A 22536-nucleotide genomic window follows, 5' to 3' on the forward strand; every position below is an offset into this window, starting at 1 on the left:
AACACTTATTTCCTACAATACTGACCGGTACCGAATCCAACAATGTAATGTCCCATTCATTTACACAAACAAACAAACGGTTATAACTGTGTGCGTGGCCGCTGAATCGCATGCGCGCAGCATCTGTGTTTCTTCCCCTATCTATACGTCACGGAGCGGAACGTCACAACTACAGAACTTGGCTTCGACTTTACGCGCTAAACGCAAACGGGTGAAAATCGTTAGTAGCTTCGTACGAGAGAAGCTTTACCATGAAACGGTATGGCAATAAGCTTACAGGACTCTGATTTTTTAGATGTCTCTCGTTCGCGCGGAGGCTGGCACGTATCTCGCGGTCCGTCGGTATTACGTGACGATAACTGCAACTGGCCGAAGTGTTGACGAAATTATTGGGAATAGTGTGTTCTGTGTGAGTGATATACCGGCTTATTAGTGAATGTTGAGACATGTTCTGGAATTTTATAGCGCGTTCAAAGTAAGTTTTACAACTTTGTTTATTTTTTCTGGAGATAAAATTTGGAAGGTGTTATTCCAAACATTAATTAAGGAAATTTTCAAATGTAAATGTGTTTTATCAACAATATATTTTCAGTATTTTATATACATTTTTGAACATATAGAAAAAACTATTGTTAAAAATTTTCGATCAAATAATTATAACGTTACAAATATAAATGTTAAGCACTTTTATATTTTTATAAAGAAAAATTGCGGGTAGTTTAAAAAATTGTGGAAAAAGTAGTAACCAAAAAAAGGTATTCTATATAACATTGGAGACAATGCCAACTTTATAAAATGGTTTGGGGTGTTCCAGCGAAGGCGCTAAACGCAATTATTTAAATAAGAATCAAATAAAATGACATACAGTGTTAGTGTTGCATAGTTTATGGAAAAAATCTAGTATTATTAGTTTTTCGTACTTACTTTTAGTAGTTTAGTAGTACTTAGTTAGGTACTATTTTTTTCATTTATAAGAAGAGATATTTTTAAAGTTATCACCTGCTAAAATTAAATAATAGTGATGGTGAGTGACAGAAAATATATATTTTAGTTACAGATGTCCATCGGTGGTAGTGACACGATGGACTGCATGGTTATTTACTATATCATAAAAAATCGATAAATTTAATTCAAATGTAAGCCAAATTTTATGTAAAAGAAGTATTTTAAAACGCTTATTATTAAATCTAATTTTGGTTGTCCTTGTTTTAAAAATATTACAAATTGAAGTGAATAAATGTAAACTTTCTTCGTTTTTAATTGTGAAGTTTTTCTCTACAATTAAACCAATTTCTAGTATTCGCTTAGCAGTCCAATCAAATTAGTGGACCTTTTATAAAATCTCAACTTTTTTCCGAACATTTAATGAGGTAGTCGACTTCTATTTCTCCTCAAGAAAATATGAAGACTTATTTCTTCAGTGTTGAAAGTTTTTGGACATTGAATATGTGTGTAACTTTATACTTGTGTGCATGTAGTGATGAGCTCAGTATGAATATGGAGATTCAGTGGTTCAGGGATCGAATTCCAGGAACATCTAATTGTATTTATTTGAAGCGATACGTACTTAGTATTAATTATTTTTTGCCATAACAGGGAAGAACAATATCATAAGGATATCAATACGATTAAGATTTTTTCATAATGACTTCACCAGTACGCATTTAGATAGCGTGATGGTTGTGCGCCAGGTTTGTGGGGCGAAAGTAAGATTTGCAGTCATAATGCTTAATTAAGACTTTTATTGTTGTAAAGTACCACCTTGGTTGTTTGGCCTCGGTGGAAGAGTGTGGATGCTCTTGCGTAAAGTACTTCCTTCATTTTACTAGAAGGGTGACTTATCGTCGTCAACCACTACTGTACTGGGCACGGGTCTCCTCTCAGAATGTGAAGGATTCGGCCATAGTCCACCGCGCTGGCCAAGTACTAATTGGTGACTTATCGGCTGACTTATACAAGAGGCGACCGTCTTGGTCCTCAGGAGTTCAACACTCAGGAGGCCTCAGGAGTGGCCACGTGTCACCGGACGGATTGCAAGTATTTGTTACTTCGATCAAAAAAAATTATATTTCCAACCAAGCTTTCAATTTTTATATTAACAACCTCATATACATAGCTACGATAAATTGGATGATATTCGCTTCAAAGCCGAAACAAACGCAAAGAATGCTTCATCCATCAGTAGGTATTTGTTCCTTAAAAAGAGCAATCGAAAATCTAATCAGCGCAAGCAAACAAGTTCTTGAAGCCCACATCGGGCTGTTTTCATTTCAATCCCCCGAGAATCGGTATTGGTTGGTAGAGATTGTTTATGGCACAGATCGTTCGATGAATAAAACTGTTCAAAACCAAGTGCAGATTGCGAGTTTCTTCGTGAATATTCCTTGCTGGTAGTTTCTGGAATTGGAATTTTTATGAGGCTGATTGTTCTTCGCGATTCAGGCTTCGAACATCTTCAATGTTGTGTTCGTGTTTCAAGAATGTTTTATTTGATTCGTCTAGTTGTGTCTACTTGTAGTTAATTGGATGCTGGTAAATAGACATAGAAAACAGGCAGTCAGATGTTATTCAGTAGTACCTGCCGTTTATGTGACATTTCCTAATAATATATCTGATCATATTATGTCTTTTAGACTAGGACGCACTTTTATTTGAAGAATGTGAAGAATTTGAATGACTTTATACAGATTTTTACCTACTTAAGATTTTTCGTAATCGGATTAGGTATATACTTCATTATTTTTATAAATGAAAAAAATGTTTATTTTTTTAAGTTTACGTTCTTATTCGCCTATATTAAGTTCGTTGAATATAACTGTAGTTCAAAACCAAATGCAGATTGCGAGTATCTTCGCCGTGAATTTTTATACGGGTGATTGTTCTTAGCGAAATTCAGGCTTCAAACAATTTCAATGTTTTCGCGTTTTAAGACGTATGTTTTATTTGATTGGTTTAGTTGTGTCTTCTTGGTGTTAATAGGATAAGCAATTAAATTAAAAAAAAAACAGACGTACATTCAAATCTATATTTGGTTGTAACTGCAGGTAAAAACTGTTTTTTAATAAAAAAATACATGTTGGAAGTCATCAATATCTACAATTTTAAGTCAACAATATCTTTAATTTTACAAAATGCATAAACTACAAAACTGATCAAAGTATACAAAACTATATTATTTTTTCCATTAAATTAGAACATGCATTAGAACTGCATTTCGCAATTCTAATAGACAATTTCTAATTTTCAAATTGACAACTAAAATGACATGAATAATTTCAGTTGGTTTAAAAATTATTGACCAAATAAAAAGAAACAAGTATTACAACCAATCAATTTTCATTTTCTATGAATCTCATTATGTTATGTATAAAGCGTCGATATTGCAGAATGTCAATACATTGAGCGTGGCTTTCCTTCGAAAATAACTGTTAAATTGTGCCACACAAACAAAATATGGCATGCATCTTATTAATTTTTACAACTTTAGAGTTAAATTTAAAATATGGAGTAATATACTTGTCTATATAAAAGCTATGCAAACCATAATTTCTCCGGTTTCATATGTTTATTGAAGGTGGTAGAATCCTCTATAGTTCGACTCCAGCGGCACCACCGCCACACCTATTTCTGCTTTATAACATCAATGTTAAGCAATGATACTCCTCAGTCGGATAAAGGAGGATAGGGAGTTTTAGGCAACAGCCCACCGCGCTGTCTAAGTGTAATTCCCTCTCGATTTTTTTTCATCGTTTAAGTGAATGATAATTAATTTTAAAAACGCACATAACTTTGAAAAATCTGATGTGCCTTTGAACGTCGGACTCTCCGAACGGGAATCTGAGTTTCTAAACACTATTCCACCTCTGCTTTATTAAACTGAATTTTTAGTTATTATAATTAAATTACGTTTAATTACTTGATTAATACGAAAAGTCATTCAATTTGTTAAAATATTTAACATTGTCGCACACAATGAAGTAATATCCGTTGGGTTCAAATGATCCTTGTTAATCCGATTATGATTATCATTTTATATAGCTGTTGTGAAATCAAATAATAGATTCAGAGTAATAGGAATATAGTAATACTACGTAATAACACGTCCAAATGGCTATAGCAGTAAATAGTAACGGTTTTTGTTCCGCCATTAGCTGTTCTGTAAATACCTTTGGGACTTTTAAGCTTAAAATAATATGAAAATTGAACACCGAATTCACTCATTATTGTTATATGGAGCATTGGAGCATTGTAGTTTTATACAAAAAATAATATACAAATTAAGTATGAAATTTGAATACTGAATTCATTATTATTACTGTTATATGGAGCATTATAGCTTTATTTTGAAATATATATTTTTTAAGTAAATACATTTTTCACTCAAAATGATCGAATAATCCGAAATTCGTAATGGAATTTGTACCATTTTCGTGCGATCTGAAACAATTAATAACATGTCACAAACATGCACACAACACAAATACAAACACTCACGCATACACACACATTCAAACAATTTCCTTCCTTCAATTTATACTGAGTAAAATTCCGAACTAAATTGCATCTAAACATAGTATTCAGGTTTCTCATTGTAAGTAACAATGTACTGTTCTTCTGAGTATGTCATATGAGACATATTTTGAAGGTGGTAGAACCCTCTGAGGCTTGACTCCGGCGGCACCACCGCCACGCCTATTTCTGCCTCATAACAGCAGTGTTAAAGGCTGCAGTGTTCTGGTTTGAAAGTTGTGGTAATAGAGATATACTTTACCGAGGCGTTCCAGCTTAGGAGTAGCAGCTCCTCAGGAGTAGCGGCACATTCGTGGCCGACCTCAGGTAGGATATCTAATCCTATCTGAGATTGATTACAGATATCCATGGGCGGCAGTAGCCACTTACCATCAGGTGAACTGTATGGTCGTCTGCTACTCCTATATTATAAAAAAAAAACATTATGAAGCCGAAACCGAAACCAAAAGACAAAACCATAATCAAAACTTACATTTCTCAGTCTTTTATTTTAATATCCCACTGTTGGGCAAAGTGCCACTAAAGTGTGGAAATGCTAGAAACATGGAGAGCGCTATTTTATAATAAAAATTAATGAAGAAGAATTGATGAGGACCCCGAATTAAGAAGATTAATCATTTGTGATTAATATATTGGACAGGTCGGCCGTTTGGTGGGTTGACGTCGCCATGCCTAATTAGTATGAAAATATAATAATATATTCAAAACTTTCATATTCTCGTTTGTAGAGTTGTAAGATAGGTATAACATGAAGCGTTCTAAGTAAAATCAACAGTAACGGCGAGGTAATTATGATTAAACTCAAATTGGATTCAGGGACTCTCCTGCACCAACACTGCTACCGACAACATAATACGAGTAGCAGATGGGCCACCTTAGGTCTCAGAGAAGTAGTAGGTATCTATGTGACTAATCCTGGCTTCTATTTCTCTTGAAATTGACATTGACATTCAAACACTACGAGTTCGACTGACCACAATATTTTACCAGTTAACCTGAAATGGTGAAGGTGAACAATGACCGGTGAACGTGACTCTGAAACACATTTTTTTTATTGGAAATATAAATGTTATGCTAGTTAGAAAATTGATTGTCGTAGGAATGTTTGAAAAAATCCCTTTTAGGTTACTTTTTAATATTTTTTTGGATAAATCGAAATTTAATGCATTAATTAATTTAATAATAAATTATGTAATTAAACAAGGTATTTTTTTTAATTATACAACATTATTTTGTTGGCAATAACTGAACAAAATCAAAATAGGAAGATAAAAAATACAGTAAATATAGGAATGGCCTATTTTGTCTGCTAGTATACACTATTATACTCAGTATACAAAACTATGTCTCACATATCTTTGAACGTATCCGAAAATTCCGTATCAAGAGAATTCAAAGAACAAAAAAAGGAAAGGATAGTAACACGATCACTTCCCGGGATTGAAAATTTCCGACTAAGCACTCCGTTTGGCTATCCCGCGTCCCGTCAGAAGTTAAAAGGTGAACCTTCGTTCACACTCAGCATTTTTCCATCCCACAATGGGTTATATCCGATGTTTTGTGTGTGTAAAAGTGTTTGACCTGAATGGCTTTTATGTATTAAAGTTGCAAATAGGGCACGAATAGAGAAAGGTGGTAGAGCATAGTTCAACAGGGGAGATACCATCGCCATTAGTTATTTCCAGCGTGAAATAGTTTTGCGTTAGGGTGTGGATATCGATTGTGTCTACCTGATGGTGAGTGTCAACCTTCGAATAGAGACCTGTCTGAAGTCCTATTTGGCGTAGGTGTTTTACTACCCTTGAGAACTAAGTTGCAATGCCAGTACATAAGTATCTCTTAACACACTTTTCAAACCAGTACGACAACAAACATTGCTGCTGCTGTGCAGAAATAGATTTTATTTGGTACTTCTTAACACTAAGACATAACGTCACATACTGTAATTCTAAAACGCTTGATATAAAAATATGACATGACAAAGACTGCTTATAATATTATTACGAATTTGCTATAGAATTTATAACATAATGCATAAACCGGTCCAGTTTATCGCTCGTATACATCACCGCGATGCAATAAGCGATACAGCGACACGCCACTTTGATGACCGACACCGCCGCAATGCGCTGCCCATAATAATTGTTATTCACAGTTACACACAATGCATGTATTGATTGGCTGCATGCTTACGTCACGTAAGGTCCCTTTGAAAGCCATGTACCTGTATGTTGTGAAAATCAGACATCAACCGGGTCAAGAATGATGATATAAATTCATCCTTTTAATCACTCGGGGATTGAAACTAGAACTGTCTATTGACACGTGAGCTTTGACAGCCGACTGACAAGCGACAAAGACATCATCAATAGGACGTCAGTTTTCCTGGGGATTTAATCTACAACTGTTTTCGCAGAGCAAAATGGCCACGTGAGCTATCTTAGCAGACTAACAAGCGATAGACACATACATATTGAACTTCAGAATAAATAGTCGATCGTAATGGGCTACCTTCGGTCTTTGTTACGTTTTCGTCGCTAAAAGCACTCCGATATCTTAAAAGAGTTGTTACAACACTTGTTTTTGTTTCACCTGACATAATATTTTGCTAGGAAGAATGATATTTGCAGCTCTGTATTATATATTTAGACGTGGATACGGCAGCTGCAATCTACAAAAAAATTACAATTGACAATTTAGCAAAAAAATGACACACAGCGAACCCCAAATAACTTTGCCGCGATATCTAAAAGGTGTCGTAAGATTATTACTCAAGAAGCATTTCTTACTTCTCAACGGCATACGCATCTTGAAATGACACCCTATAGAATATCTGTCCTATTTTTGGTACACAGCTGTTCTGAGCGGTAGTAACCACTTGACATCACGTGTCACATTATTGTGACACGTGATGTCAAGTGATGTCAAGATAAGGATTATTCCTTATCTTATCTTTCCTACTCCTATTATATAAAAAGTAAGGACTTCGATAAAATTTAATATTGACTGCACAATGTCCTTTCTGAATTTGTTACAATTCTCCTATTCCTAACTCTTTTATTTGTGATATTTAAGAATATTGGTGCTATAAGTTCTAATAATAACTTAAGAAGAAATAGGTGCGACAGTGGTGCCCCCATCGGATTATGAAGACTTCTACTAAATTTAACGTATAACTTTTGATAGTTATGACTAAAGCCAGCCAAACTACTATAATTACGATTATAAACGACAAACACGTTCAAGTTTATACATTAAACGTGATAAAATACAGTAATTTACGACACGAGACAGTCATGAGTGTTTGGCGCGACCAGTTAACCCGTGTCAGAACTTTTTCAATTATGTTACCACGATAACATACGGCTAATGCCAGAAAACATATTTATTATAGAAGTTCGTTACCGGAACTTGTTCAAGTCTTGTTAAATGATCGCGATGGTACAAGAAAAGAACTACACACATGTTCTGAGGGATTCTGTTACTTTTGAGTACAGCATAGCGTTGTTTGTTTGTTTTGCTCTTGTCTTTATTAACAATGATGACTTTTTCAATTATATTATGTGTATAGATTCAATTTTTGTGTCTGACGGTAAATAGGTTTCAAGGATTTTTTTCAATGACATTTAGTATGGTTTTCAATAACTTGTAAGATATGACTAGAGCTAGGGAACAAAGTTAATTTGGATGAGAACAAGAAATTGATACTATTTAAGCATCTTCTTTATCATCTTGCAATTTCTTGAAGACTTTTTAAGTTTATTTTAATTTTAATCACGAGTGCCCCTCCACTCAAATGGGGAGACTTTGGGTCATTCTTCTTTTCACCTTGCACCTTACACTAAGATTTGGTTAGAAAAAAAAATCTTCGCGAAAGGTTAAAAGTTTAATTTGTAGATTTTTTATCATAGTTGAAAATAAGTTTTGTAAGTTGTTGTTTTTTTCTTTTTAATGAAATTTGGACAAAAGCACATACAGTATTTTGCTTAAAAATAAATTATAACACTTACTGTATACATACATCGAACGTCACACGGTATCCTAATAAAACCTATCCCATTAATGTTCAAAGTTACACAAGCATTAAATTATCCATTTCCATCCGGTCTATTATCAAACCTACACGTAATTACCGAAACGATGTTAGCTCGGTACACAGTGGAAATTACTCACAATTACAACCACATGTCTTCTCTCATATGACAGCGAGATACGAGGATATGACGGCTTTTGTTCCCTCGCTAATTACTCACGCACATTCGTTATCATGCATTAGGTTTAAGAATTTCAGCTTTTACCTTCATTAGGATTCTAGGCTGAAATATTAGATTCGGTGTTATTACGAGTTTCATATACGGTTGGTTATGTTATCTTTGTGTTGGCGATATCTACATTATGTGTGGGAGAATGCATAAATGTAATTTGTTTGTCTGTCTTTTCTATGTTATATAGTTTTTATTGTAGGCTATAATATGGAGGATTTGTGTGCTAAACATAAAATAACGGTCCTCATTACGTCCTCATAACTCTTTAAACATATGTTTATGGCTACTGTAATATGAAAAGTCAAACATTTTTTGATAAGATTTTCAATGATAACCACTTGAAAAAATGTGTACGTTACACGGTATCCTAATTAAACCCATCCCGTAATGTGCAAAGTTACAGAAGCATTAAATTATCCATTTTCATCCGGTCTATTATCAAACCTACACGTAATTACCGAAACGATGTTAGCTCGGTACACAGTGGAAATTACTCACAATTACAACCACATGTCTTCTCTCATATGACAGCGAGATACGAGGATATGACGGCTTTTGTTCCCTCGCTAATTACTCACGCACATTCGTTATCATGCATTAGGTTTAAGAATTTCAGCTTTTACCTTCATTAGGATTCTAGGCTGAAATATTAGATTCGGTGTTATTACGAGTTTCATATACGGTTGGTTATGTTATCTTTGTGTTGGCGATATCTACATTATGAATAAATGTAATTTGTTTGTCTGTCTTTTCTATGTTATATAGTTTTTATTGTACGCTATAATATGGAGGATTTGTGTGCTAAACATAAAATAATGGTCCTCATTAGGTCCTCATAACTCTTTAAACATATGTTTATGGCTACTGTAATATTAAAAGTTGAACGTTTTAGACAATATTTTCTTTGAAAACCACTTGAAAAAACGTGTACGTCACACGGTATCCTAATAAAACCCATCCCGTTAGTGTTCAAAGTTACACAAGCATTAAATTATCCATTTCCATCCGGTCTATTATCAAACCTACACGTAATTACCGAAACGATGTTAGCTCGGTACACAGTGGAAATTACTCACAATTACAACCACATGTCTTCTCTTATATGACAGCGAGATACGAGGATATGACGGCTTTTGTTCCCTCGCTAATTACTCACGCATTTGTTATCATGCATTAGGTTTAAGAATTTCAGCTTTTACCTTCATTAGGATTCTAGGCTGAAATATTACATTCGGTGTTATTACAGGCTTGGTATAGGATTGGTTCTGTTGCCTTGACGTACTAGAAACTTCATTACGACTAAATGTAATTTATCTGTCTGCCTGTATTTTTATAGTGCGTTATATGGTATGGTGATTTTTAGGGTAAGTTACTCAAAGGGTAAATACGGAACTTTGTTACTAAGCCTGCGCTGTCCGTCCGTCTGTCACAGGGCTGTATCTCGTGCATAGGTAGATACTTGAAATTTTTACACAGTATGTATAACGCTATAATATTATATCCTATTTTTTATACGTTTTTGATGGAAATACGATATAGTTGTCGAAACACTTGAAAAAATGTGTATGGGGTATTCCCATACGATAACATTGTCATTTTCCTGCCAAGAAAACTTAAGATTGTCACAGTAAAGAGAGTTGTTTTCCCAAAGTTTTCCATATATTTGCATATCTGTATTTGTATGGGTAGTGTATTGTGATAATACTTTTTCTGCCAAGTAAATTAGAAATTCTCATAGAAACAGTTGTTTTCCCGGAGTGTCCCCGTATATTTGCATATCGATATCTGTACAGGAACTGTAATATTCAAAGTTGAACCGTTTTACAAGGGTTTAGTTTGAAAGTTTTGACATAGTTGTTGGTAAATTTGGAAACATGTCACGGGGCCGTTAGCGATTTGAGCCGCGTACCGTCATAGGATAACATTATCATTTTCGAACCAAGAAAACTTACTAGAGGTACTGTCGCACCGCACTGTCCAAGTGCGCGGTAGATTTCACACACGTTTGACAACTATTTTTTTTAAATAAAATTTTATGCAATATAAATCCTATATAATAAAAAATAAATTTAATTAAGATTATAATGTACGTATATTTCGTTTCCATAACATTAAATAAGGCTCACGAAGGCTAAATTTAATAAAACGTCTAATTTAATTTATATCAGAATAATCAGAAGAGAAAGTATGTCTTTGTTAAAGTAAAGGGTGCAAAATTAATTAGGCAGGAAAGAGGGGGATGAGTATAAAGACGGCGTACTCGTGATAAGAATTTTAAATAGTCTACTTCATTCGTGACTTGAAGCTTTTGCTTGATCAACTACAAATCTCACCATGTTAATTAAAAAAAGTTTTATGAGGGTACTTGGGATAAGCTCGTTGGTATGAGAACAACGATTGATATTGTTACGTGATAGAATTCGTGATGACGAAATCCGTTAGAAAATATTGTCTTTAAATAGTTTTTAGGGAGGGAACAGAAGCGACATAAACGATAGTTTGTATCGGCGATCGTTGCCGAAGTTGTTGGCACTTGCTGGGGACTGTGTGGTATGGAAGACATACTTTTCCGAAGCATTCCAGCTTAGTCCTCAGGTGTAGCGGCGCATTTGTGCCCGACTTCACGTAGGAAACTTAACTTATCTGGGGTTGATTACAGATGGGCGGCAGTGGAGTTTCCATCAGGTGGACTGCATGCTTGTCTGCTACTCCTATATTATAAAAAAGATTAACCAACCACGGCTGTCGACTTCAAGCGTCAGGGAGTTATCGGCGTGGGCTAGTGTAGTGTGAGCTCATAGATGTAAAATGGACAAGTAACGGAATCTTTGAACCCGATTTCTATTCCCATTAAACGTTCAGTTTCATTCAAGTTTAGTTCAAAATTTTTAAGAATTATCAAAAACCGATGACAATACACGATTTTAAAAATTTTGTACCATTGTCCTTATCAACATCCTCAGGATTAACGATTTTATCGAATCAATTAAGGAACAGTAAATAGTATAATTGTGGAAAAAGTGTGGAGCGCTTTTCCAAAACTGATAAATGGAGCACCGCACGCTTTTTCCACAATTATACTATTTACTGTTCCTTAATTGATTCCTAGATTGAAAATTATTTTCCACTTTTTAGTTGATTTTATCATAAAAGCGTGTTTTTAAGTTTTATGAACTATATTTATTTATAAGTGAATACTGCAACTACAGATGTTACTTCTTACTTCTTCTTACTGTTTCCTTACTATTATCTACAGCACGTCAGTTTTGAAGCCTTACGTAATATTTGTCATAAGCAAAAACATTATAACGCTTATTAATAAAAAATCACTCAACTTGAATTTGCTTTCGCGACCAACGCGTGGGTTTCGACTAAAACAAAGTTTTGTCCGCAAATAATTTCGAACCAGCCTGTAACCCTGATATTATTAATTAACTGCGGAATCGTCACAATTAGCGACCTCATTTTCATCCGGGCTTCGTTAAATAACCAACTGATATTGATTGAATATTTCTCGGTAATTACATATTTTGCGTAAATATTGGTTTATAGGGAGGCTTGGTATTTCTTGTTAGGGAAATAGTTTTTTTTTTACTTTTAGGCGAAGTTTTACTGGTTTGGTAAGAGATGTGTGGCACTGTAACTTAATTTCCTCGAATAGAAATGCATCTATGTCTAATCCTTCGTACATAAGATAGAACATATATGGTTTGAAACTTTTTTTGATAGATGAAATAGAAATTTGGACAGATATTCATGGGCAGTGAGACTTACATTAGGTTGATTGCTTGATTGGCCCTTAAATTTCATAAAAAATGTACATTATTATACTTTTAAACACACTTTCACAAGGAGTTCCAACTTAGTCATCAGTTATTACATGGGCTCTTCAAAAAAGGTGCAAAAAGAGCTCTCATATAAAGCCGGCGATGCATTGGCGACTCCTCTGGTGTTGCAAATGTCCATAGGCGGCGTTGTCTACTTTCCATCAGGTAGCACGTCTGCCTAATCCGTAGGTTAAACTATAAAAAATAATAATAATAAAAAAAGTTATCAAGCCTTTCTTAAAAACTTTCGTCCCGCCTCACAATCTCCGATTAATTGACGCGTGACGTATATTTCAGAACTATCTACAACCAATTAGTAATAAGAAGTGGATTTAAATATAGTTAAATGGCCAATATATAACAAACATGATACCTCTAAAATCCTATCAGATTTTACTAGCAGATTTAATTATGGAGATTTTATATTACTTCATATCGGAAAAATATCCTTAGGGAGGTTTGAGTAATTTTGCCAAATTTTACGACTCTGTCGGCATTTTATTGACACGTCTCCCAAGGGATTCTGTATGAATTATTTATGAACTACGACATAATGGTACCTTCGTCGATTGGTATTATATCCTATTATTACGGTTTGGTGATAAAAATTAACTGAATGGAAAATGTTTGCTTTTGTTTGCATTTTTTTAGCTTTGAGATTTAAAAGTTTTAGGACTCTGTGTTGTTCGAAAGAACTAATATTAAACCTTTCTAACGGCTTTACAAAGGGAAGTTCGTAATGTTTTCCCGAGAACAGAGAGAGAGTTCCTGGTTTGATCCCCAGTCAGGTAGATTTTTGTTCTGCATGTAGATTTTTTTTATAATATAGGAGTAGCAGACGAGCATGCAATCCACCTGATGGTGAGTGGCTAATGGCGCCCATGGACATCTGTAATCAACCTCAGATAGGATGAGATATTCCTACCTACTCGTAAGGTCGGCCACAGATGCGCCGCTACCCCTGAGGACTAAGCTGGAACGCCGCGGAAAAGTCTGTCTCCCTTATGATGTTTTTTGTTTATCTACGTATGTCTATTATAGAACCTACGTCACAGGAATTATATTGTAATATTTTAGTAAACAAAGCGTCATAAAAGGTATGAAAGTCGTATGTCTTTCTTCTAAGCAAATTCTCTTTTATACCTTTAACTTAACTTAACTTTATAATTAACTTAAGACCCCGCAAGTCAGCACAGACTTACAGTTAATATTGTTGACTAAATTTGCCACGCTTTCACAAAGGGCTAAATTTGCTTACACGCATTTCCGTATCACCACTAAAGGCAGGAAGCGTAGAATTTGCAATATTTATCAGCTAAAGACCATATATTTGGGTTTAACCACTTCCCCGAACACCCACTAAGTAATTAGCTCCATAAGGCGGAACCAATTTAATAATTTACTTTGTTGTGCGTGTCAATGGCGTCTAACTAATAATTAACTAGTATTCCCCGCAGCTTTGATTGCGTCGTTATATTGATAAATAATACGTATCGAAAATAGACAGCGTCTAAGAAACCGTTTGTTAGATTAAAGTGTCTCAGTAAGATATTGCGTATGTATAATTTGAAAGTTATGTAATTATAGCATCATTTACAAAGTTCAGTAGCACTACCATGAGTTGGCATAGAAACGCCACTATAGAAATGGTAAATAGAAAACTATTGTCATTTTGCTAGTGAATAACATAACTACTATCGTTACGGTATTTCTTGACAACGTCTGTCAAATTAATGACTCATGGGACCGAATTTGTATGGCAATAGATCATAATGACATTCGCTAGCGATTTGATTTCGATAGGTTTTTTACGTATCGAGTTACGTCACTACGGATTTTAGTTCTACGAGTAACCACCAGAGGCGCTGTACAATTTTTCATACATTTATTTTACGCAGTCGCTAGCGAGTAATACTTTTGTAAACTCATGGTAGTCCTACTGGTGTTGATAAGCGTTGTACTGTATTAGGTATCAATTATTGCTCATAAAAAGTGTCCCTTCAAAATGTGTGTATTTTGCTACTGAAAATATACTTAAGTCTTATTATAAAAATAAAAAATTGACTGCTTTAAAATTCAGCGACACCATTAAAATCCGTCAAACCTTTGTAAGGCGTCCCAAAAATGAGACATAGGTACGTACATACACTCAAAAAACATTACCCTCCGCGGGTAAAAAATGGATAGGTCGAGATTTTTTTATAATATAGGAATAGCAGACGAACATGCACTCCACCTGATGGTAAGTGACTACTGCCGCCCATGAACATCTGTAATTAACCCCAGAGAGGATTAGATATTCCTACCTGAGGTCGGCCACAGACGCGCCGCTACCCCTGATGACTAAGTTGAAGCCTCGGAAAACTATGTCTCCCTTACCATACACTTCAAACCAGAACACAACACCGTTTAACGCTGCTGTTATAAGGCGGAAATAGGTGTGGCGGTGGTGCCGAAGTCGAACCAGAAAAGGTTCTACCACCTTGAAAATCAATATTATTCTATTCGAGATAAATCCACACAAACTCCTGTACAACCAGCAGCGGTAGTTTATAACATGACTAGTAAAGAAATATTAGTGTTCCGGGTCTATTTTTGTCATTACTCGCCTCACATCAAAGAATCTGATGGTTTTATGTTTAAGATTTGTGTGCGCCAAAGTCGCAGCCATTAAGATTAGTAAACTGTTCCAATTAGGGATGCAACGATGTAAACAAATTTTCATAATATCGAAAATTTCGTATCGATATTTAGGCATATTTAAACTGCCGTGCATTAAAACAATTAAAAAAAGAAATATCGATATCGAAACTTTTTTCGCCGTCCTAGGTAGGCGAAAATAATAGGATAGGCAAAAAATTATCGTGAATGTTAACATTTTTTAAATTAAAAAGCAAGGTCTTCGTACTTGAGTATTTAATGAATTATCGATACTTATATCGAAAATATCGCTTACAATTGTTAATACTATCGATTAACGGTATTTTGGCAACATCGATATAAACATAGATATTTATATCAATAGATACATTGGAGATATTTTCAAAAATGCGCAACCCTATTTCTAATTCTACTGCATACTCTTGTAAACAAAGCGTAATTTTGTTCCGCTATTCAGGTCGCCTGTTAGTTCTTAATCATAAGGCGAGATGAATGTATCGTGTTTTGAGATGCGTTGGCACATTCAAAATGAGACCATTTGTATATCCGTTTTCGTTTTATGGAAGATGGAAAAATGGTGAAATATTTTGAAAAACGATTATCGATCTTAGAAAGAGTACTTTGTGCCTGCGACTTCATACATGCTGGTTATAAAATATGTACTATGGAATGTTACAATCTACAACATTTGAATAACATGAAAATAACGTCCTAAACTAATCTTTACCTAAACAATGTTCATCATGTTAAGTAATTATATTTTTTGTGAAAGTAAATACCAAAAATTGAGTAAAAAATGAGTTTGTTGCAATTCTAACTAATTTAACATGTAGTCAAATCTCACAAAATTTTCTGGCGATATCAGTACGCTCAGTAGTGGGAGAGGAATAGGATAACGAATAATATGAAGTATTCATTTACTTATTCAATACATACTATGCTTAGTCCTTCCTATACCAAGACACAAAGGCAGAAGGAATAGTAAATTAGCACGAGATCCGGTTGCTAAAACGTAAGCTCCTCTTTTAATTTGCAAATGGGAATGCACTCGCTAATTTCTGTTCCGGACTGTTTGTGTAATTTTGCCTGCACGCCACTTAAAAGTTAATGTTATTTAGAGTGTTTGTCTAAACAAGATAGCTAAGGAATTAAATTTATTTCCCTTTGCCACTATCTTGCGAATAATTGTGTTTACACTCGGCACTGTTTATATTCGTGGTGAAATAAATTTTGTGGGGGAATCTTGGGAATCGTGTGCGGAGGTATTCACATAGTTTTGCTTGGACGGCTTTGCGTAACTAGGCTTTACTAATGTTAATTGAACTAAGGATCGCTTTCTTATCAAGTGGGTTTGGGACTGATTGCAGTTTTGGTCCACATGCGTGCACCTTGAATTCTATCGTGTCATGTTATTTTTTTGTCATTTTTTGACGAATTTTTATTTTATAGGTTATTTTTTATCATTGTCTGTATTCACACTCATGTAGGCAGCAAAAAGAGTGCATCGAGTTAAATCACGCATGCAATTGGGACACACACGCGGACATAATCTTGCGTGACAAAAAGAATATGCGTGACTAAAGATAGTTGATATCTTTGTGGTTTAACTAAAACGATATAACCATCAATATCGTTTTACAAAATGGGTATTTATGCAGATTTTTAATTTAAAAAAATTACATTTGACTGCCAAGCAATTTACTTGTCACAGTCACGACTAAATAACTTTGTAATGAAGTAAATACAAATTTTACATTTTTTTTACGTCTGAACCAGACTTCATACAATGGATTATCCTGGCTGAAACCTTTGGATTTCAACTCCTGCCTTTGTTGGTAGCCCATGTGCAACACTAGAAGTCATTTTCTAAAAAAAAACATTTAAAATATAAGTAGGAACTGGGAATAAAGAGATTATGAATAATTTATTTTCCCGGATTGTGTGACCATTACGATAAGGAATAAATTATTATTCGGAATAAATTCCTTTAAAGATTTGTCCAGACAGAGTGAGAGAAGAGATGGGACGAGGCGTTTGGAAAATTTGCTTTCGTAACTTTATTAGGATAAATTGTTTTGAAATATGGTTAATAATAATTTTAAATGAGTATTATATACATAGTATGTTTTTTGAATATCAATTCAGAAAATGGTAGAGCCAGCATGGTTCGACCGGCGGGGTATCACCGTCACTCCTATTTCTACGTGAAGAGGTTTTTGCGTTACGGTGGAAGGTGGCTGACTTATATAAGAGAACTGTGAAGGTAATCCTGAGATAACGATAAAACCATTACTAAGAAGGTGGTAACAGTTGTCCATGTTAGTTACCACTATCAATTAAGTGAACTTTTCAAAGATGTAGAACTCTCGACACATCTCTCGGCGACACCACCGCCACACCTATTTCTACCTAATAACAGCAACGGTAAAAGCAGTGCTGCTGTGTTGTGCTGCATACTTTTTCCATTGCAGCTTAGTCCTCAGGAGTAGCGGTGCTGCGGTCGACCTCGGGTAAGAATCTAACCTTATCAGGGATTGATTACAGATGTTCATGAGCGGCAATAGCCACTTACCAGCAGGTGGACTGCATGCTCGTCTGTAACCCTAATACTAAAAGTACATGCTGCTGTATAAATAACATTAGCTTGCGAATTACAAGCGATTTGCTTGATTAAGTACAGAGCGCGGTCGACCCTTAATTGGCTTGATTTTAATCTGCGAAGTATAATATCTACTGAAATCCGCGAAGGTACGGGTGGAACAAATTAATAAACAAAAGTTTTAAGGAACTCTTCTTAGTTTTATACCAGAAACAATAGTCATATCTATTTCTGTATTATAACAGCAATGTTAAGGGCTGCTGTGTTTTGGTATTAAGGGTATTTTAAGGGAGGTACACTTACATGAGAATCGGCTACTATCTATTTTTCATAATCCTAAGTGATAGTTTATATGACAAGACAATGTTTGCCGGGTCAGCTAGTGATAATATAAAACAATGGTATATCGACTGAAAGAAAGAACATATTAATAAAACTAATTAAAAAATAACTCGTTCTGTAAATATTTTCAAACATATCTATAAATCTCATTCCTAAATTCCATTCAAAGATGTTTTCATTTCACTACGTGCCGTGTTTAAAAGTTCTAAAAATAAAATCTGAATACAAAATTAAATGTTTCTAAACGAATCGTCGCAAATGTCTGCAGTTTTGTACCGTTACACTATCTGCTCTTTACGACTACATTTCGTGTAAATTAACATTAGTTCGTTTGTTATCCTGAGTATCTTTAACGATATATTAAATACGTGACTCGTGTACAAGTAAACAAACTGCGAATTGACGAATGCAAACTTAATTCGAATTAAAGAAGTATTCAGTCGTGAATACAGTCCAGTAGTAAGTAAGTTGTCAATGCGTAACATCAAAAATCCACCCCAAATTGGATTGATGCTCTACCTACATCATCCACATGTGTGTCGCTACCTCTAAAGACTAATTTAGAACGCCTGATATTCTTTATGATATTGAAAAAACAAACAGGCTTGCTGTTCACCTGATGGTAATTTGTCACCTTATAAATTTGCTATCAACCTCAAATAGGTAACAAAGAATCTGTAGATGACCTCATCTACCTGTTAGGACTAATTCAGAACGCTTGATGAAACGTATCATCTTTCAAATAGCTATTGACTTGTAATATTTACTTACTATCACTACCACTACTACTTTTTACTATTTACTTGTAATAAAAATCTGGAAACAAAATTAAATGTTTCTAAACAAATCGTCGCAAATGTCTGCAGTTTTGTACCGTTACACTATCTGTTCTTTACGACTACATTCCGTGTAAATTAACTTTAGTTCGTTTGTTATCCTGAGTAACTTTAACGATATATTAAATACGTGACTCGTGTACTAGTAGATAAACTACAAATTGACGAATGAGTAAGGATTGAAACCAACCTTAATTAATTCGACTTGGAGACGTATGCAGTCAATATTGCAGTCCATCTGATAGTAAATTTTCACTGCTTAATGATTGAAATCAATATCAAATTGAATTGATGTTCTAACAGACGTCACGCACGGATGTGTTTGCACCTCTGAAGATTAATTTAGAATGCCTGATATATTTGCAATCAACCCCAAATATCTATATTCTACCTGAGGTCGTATACAGTATCTGTGACTGTTTTGGTATTTGTTTACGTATTTGGCCATACAAATTCCAATCAGCGCCGCTAGTGGATTGTATCAGAACTATAGTGTCAGTAACGTAACATTAAATGTCTAAATTGATAAAATGGCGCTTTATGTGTTGTCTCTCTTTTTTGCGAACATGTGAGGCAGCAAAAAGACTTGAGCACTTACTTATTGTTACGTTCACTCACTCTACTGAAGCAAACGGAACAGAATAATGGATTGAGTAAACGTAACGTAAAATTGTGGGATGTTTTGAAAACAGATGCGTTGCTGCCACTGAGGACTAATTTAGAAATCCTGATGAGACGTATTTTCTTACAAGCAATTATTCATTATTTGTTCACATACTTTACTTTTACAATATACAGGCACGATTACATTTTATAACATATAAATATTTTAATATGCTACAAACGTATGTCATTTGTAGAAGTAGTCGAATAAAGAATTCAGGTAACTGGAATTTTTATAAATCTCCAAGACTTACTCACACCTTTAATTAAAAGTTTACACCCTGAACACTTGTTGGCTATAAAAATTCAAGCTAGGTCTGTTGAGTTATGTAGTTTGACGTCATAACTTTTTATATCTTTACTTAAGTAGAAAGTTATTTCTTAATTTCACAAAGGCAAAAAGTTATTCGTTAAATTTCGTGTTAGTAATAGTGAGTGAAATAGTAGTGAAGTTTTCGTCTCGTGTTCTCGAATATTTTATCGGTATTTAAGATAAAAATACTTAATAGAAATTTACCTCTCTCCCTTATTGGATAATAATTAAATTTGGTTATAACAAAATAGTTTCTACCAAAATATGACTGCGCAAGGACTGTAAATAGGACGGAAAATAAGATTTATGATTCATGACGAAATTTAGTATTGTTTTATTTCAATTACAAATAAATAAGACATAAACAGCCCTAACGTAGCGGGTATAAACCGGACAACGTTTACTTTACAATACACGTATCAGTAACATTCAATTCAATTCGAATCTTATTGCATACAGTTAAAGTCGTAGTGATGCGTCATCGTGAGATGAAGCAGATCCAGGGTGTCGTAAACAGATGTCCCCGACATTAAAGAGTTAATTATATATCTAAGAATATCCCAGGAATGGCTCCCTAGGGAATCGCAGGCGGTTCTCCGGTTTCCTTTATTTTGGTACGTTGAAACATGGCGACGAAGACGTGTTAGAAACGTGATATGGCTTATGTTTTATAGTTTAGTTCGTTAGTAATTTGTTTGATATATTTTTCATTACTTTCAATTTTGGGTTAGATGAATCATTTTTGAGATGTTAAGTTTTATTTTCGTTTTTTATTTAGTAATATTGCTTAACATTGTATTTGATTACTCGTGTATGTTGATTACATTTTTGTGCATAACTAAGATTAATTGATGTGTATAGATCGCCTTTTGTGCAAAAGCGGCCAACACATAGCCTGCTTTGAATCGGAATTATTTTTACACCTTTTTAGAAGAATTAGCTTAAAATGATACGTTTCAAATAATTTTAATTCACCGTACTTACAATATCTGTTCGCATACTTTATTAAATTTTTCTTTAGTTTAAGTGTAGAAAGTGTAGAAAGAACAAAAAAAAAACAAAAATAACCTTACTATTCGACTATTACAGTATTTTATTTTGGTAACGATTGTACCTTATTTTAAAAATTCAATTCTGATCTCCACGGATGCTGACGGCTGGCCTCAGATTATTCTCACGTATCAGGAGATCCCTTGATAATGGCCACAGCACATGTTCGTCTTGCCACGTGGTATAAGGGTGGAATTTCAATAAAAATCCAACTAAGTACTTACTTGAATGCCAATAAAAAATTCTTAATGGGTTTTTCAATTAACAAGTTAATTTTTTATAACACTTATCGTTTTGGAGTTACAAAATTTGTGTAGTATTTTAAAATACAGTAATTATAATGTACCATTGACATTCCTTTATATCTATCTTTTATTTTTTATCTACTATATACATTTATATAATACTAGCTCACCCGACAAAGGTTGTGTTGCCATATAAATGAAAAAATGTTATGGGTACAACTCTCATCACTTAGGAGTATGAAATATACATAGTAGCCGATTCTCAGACCTACTGAATATGCATATAAAATTTGGTGAAAATCGGTAAAGCCGTTTCGGAGGAGTACGGTAACTAACATTGTAACGCAAGAATTTTATATATAAGATATAAAATACTTTCATAGCTCTACATTAAAACTCCCTATATCATGGGTGTTATTGAACCGCACTAAAACAAAGATGCAAAGACCCAGATCTAGAACATTATTGCGTCTGCTTCATCATGGATCGAACCCCGAACCCTCTGCACATCACCGTAACGTCATCATTTATAATTTGATATAAATAGAAAAAACCAATATTTTCAAGCTTGTAAGAAATAATATTGCAGCAAGAACATTTTTGCATACATACAGTAAAGTCGGCATTACGTTGCGTCACACTCAGGGTGCTCACATGTGCTCCCTTCCTTATCCGTTTACGTATACATGACTGAGGGTTGGTATATATATTGTATCCGTGTTTTAGGAAACCAGCTGTTACTTGCCAACCCTGTTAGATTGGATTTGCCTAAGATGGAATTCCTACATATTCAGCACGGTTTCTTACATATTCAGAATAGTCGCAGGAACGCATAGCTTGACTGGCATATATTTTGTAAGACTATGTTTTTTAATGATGATAATGACTTTCATATTAGGCGACCGTCTCCTTCGCTATTTCAATCCTATAAAAAATAAGAAATTTGTAATTTGTCGATTTGAACTTCGTAAATTAATGTAAATTGTAAGGTAAGTTTGTTTTTTTATATAATATAGGAGTAGCAGACGAGCATGCAGTCCATCTGATGGTAAGTGCCTACTGCCGCCCATCGACATCTGTAATCAACCCCAGATAGGATTAGATATTCCTACCTGAGGTCGGCCACAGATGTGCCGCTACCACTGAGGACTAAGCTGGAACGCCTCGGAAAAGTCTGCCTCCCTTGCCACACTCTTCAAACCGGA

The 22536-nt window shown here is 34.5% G+C and overlaps 1 protein-coding gene across 1 annotated transcript in view; it reads left to right on the forward strand.

Moving 5' to 3' along the window:
- The first annotated feature begins 287 nt into the window (after nt 1-287).
- Nucleotides 288-22536, forward strand: part of LOC140749133 (lachesin) — a 97046-nt gene continuing 74797 nt past the window's right edge. The window contains exon 1 of the mRNA XM_073082163.1: nt 288-475. The gene's annotated coding sequence lies outside the window, so the exon portion shown is untranslated. The remainder of the gene's footprint in view (nt 476-22536) is intronic.

Source organism: Epargyreus clarus, unplaced genomic scaffold (assembly GCF_041222505.1).
Source record: "Epargyreus clarus isolate Ecla_fem2 unplaced genomic scaffold, WU_Ecla_fem_2.2 ptg000017l, whole genome shotgun sequence".
NCBI classification, from domain to species: domain Eukaryota; kingdom Metazoa; phylum Arthropoda; class Insecta; order Lepidoptera; family Hesperiidae; genus Epargyreus; species Epargyreus clarus.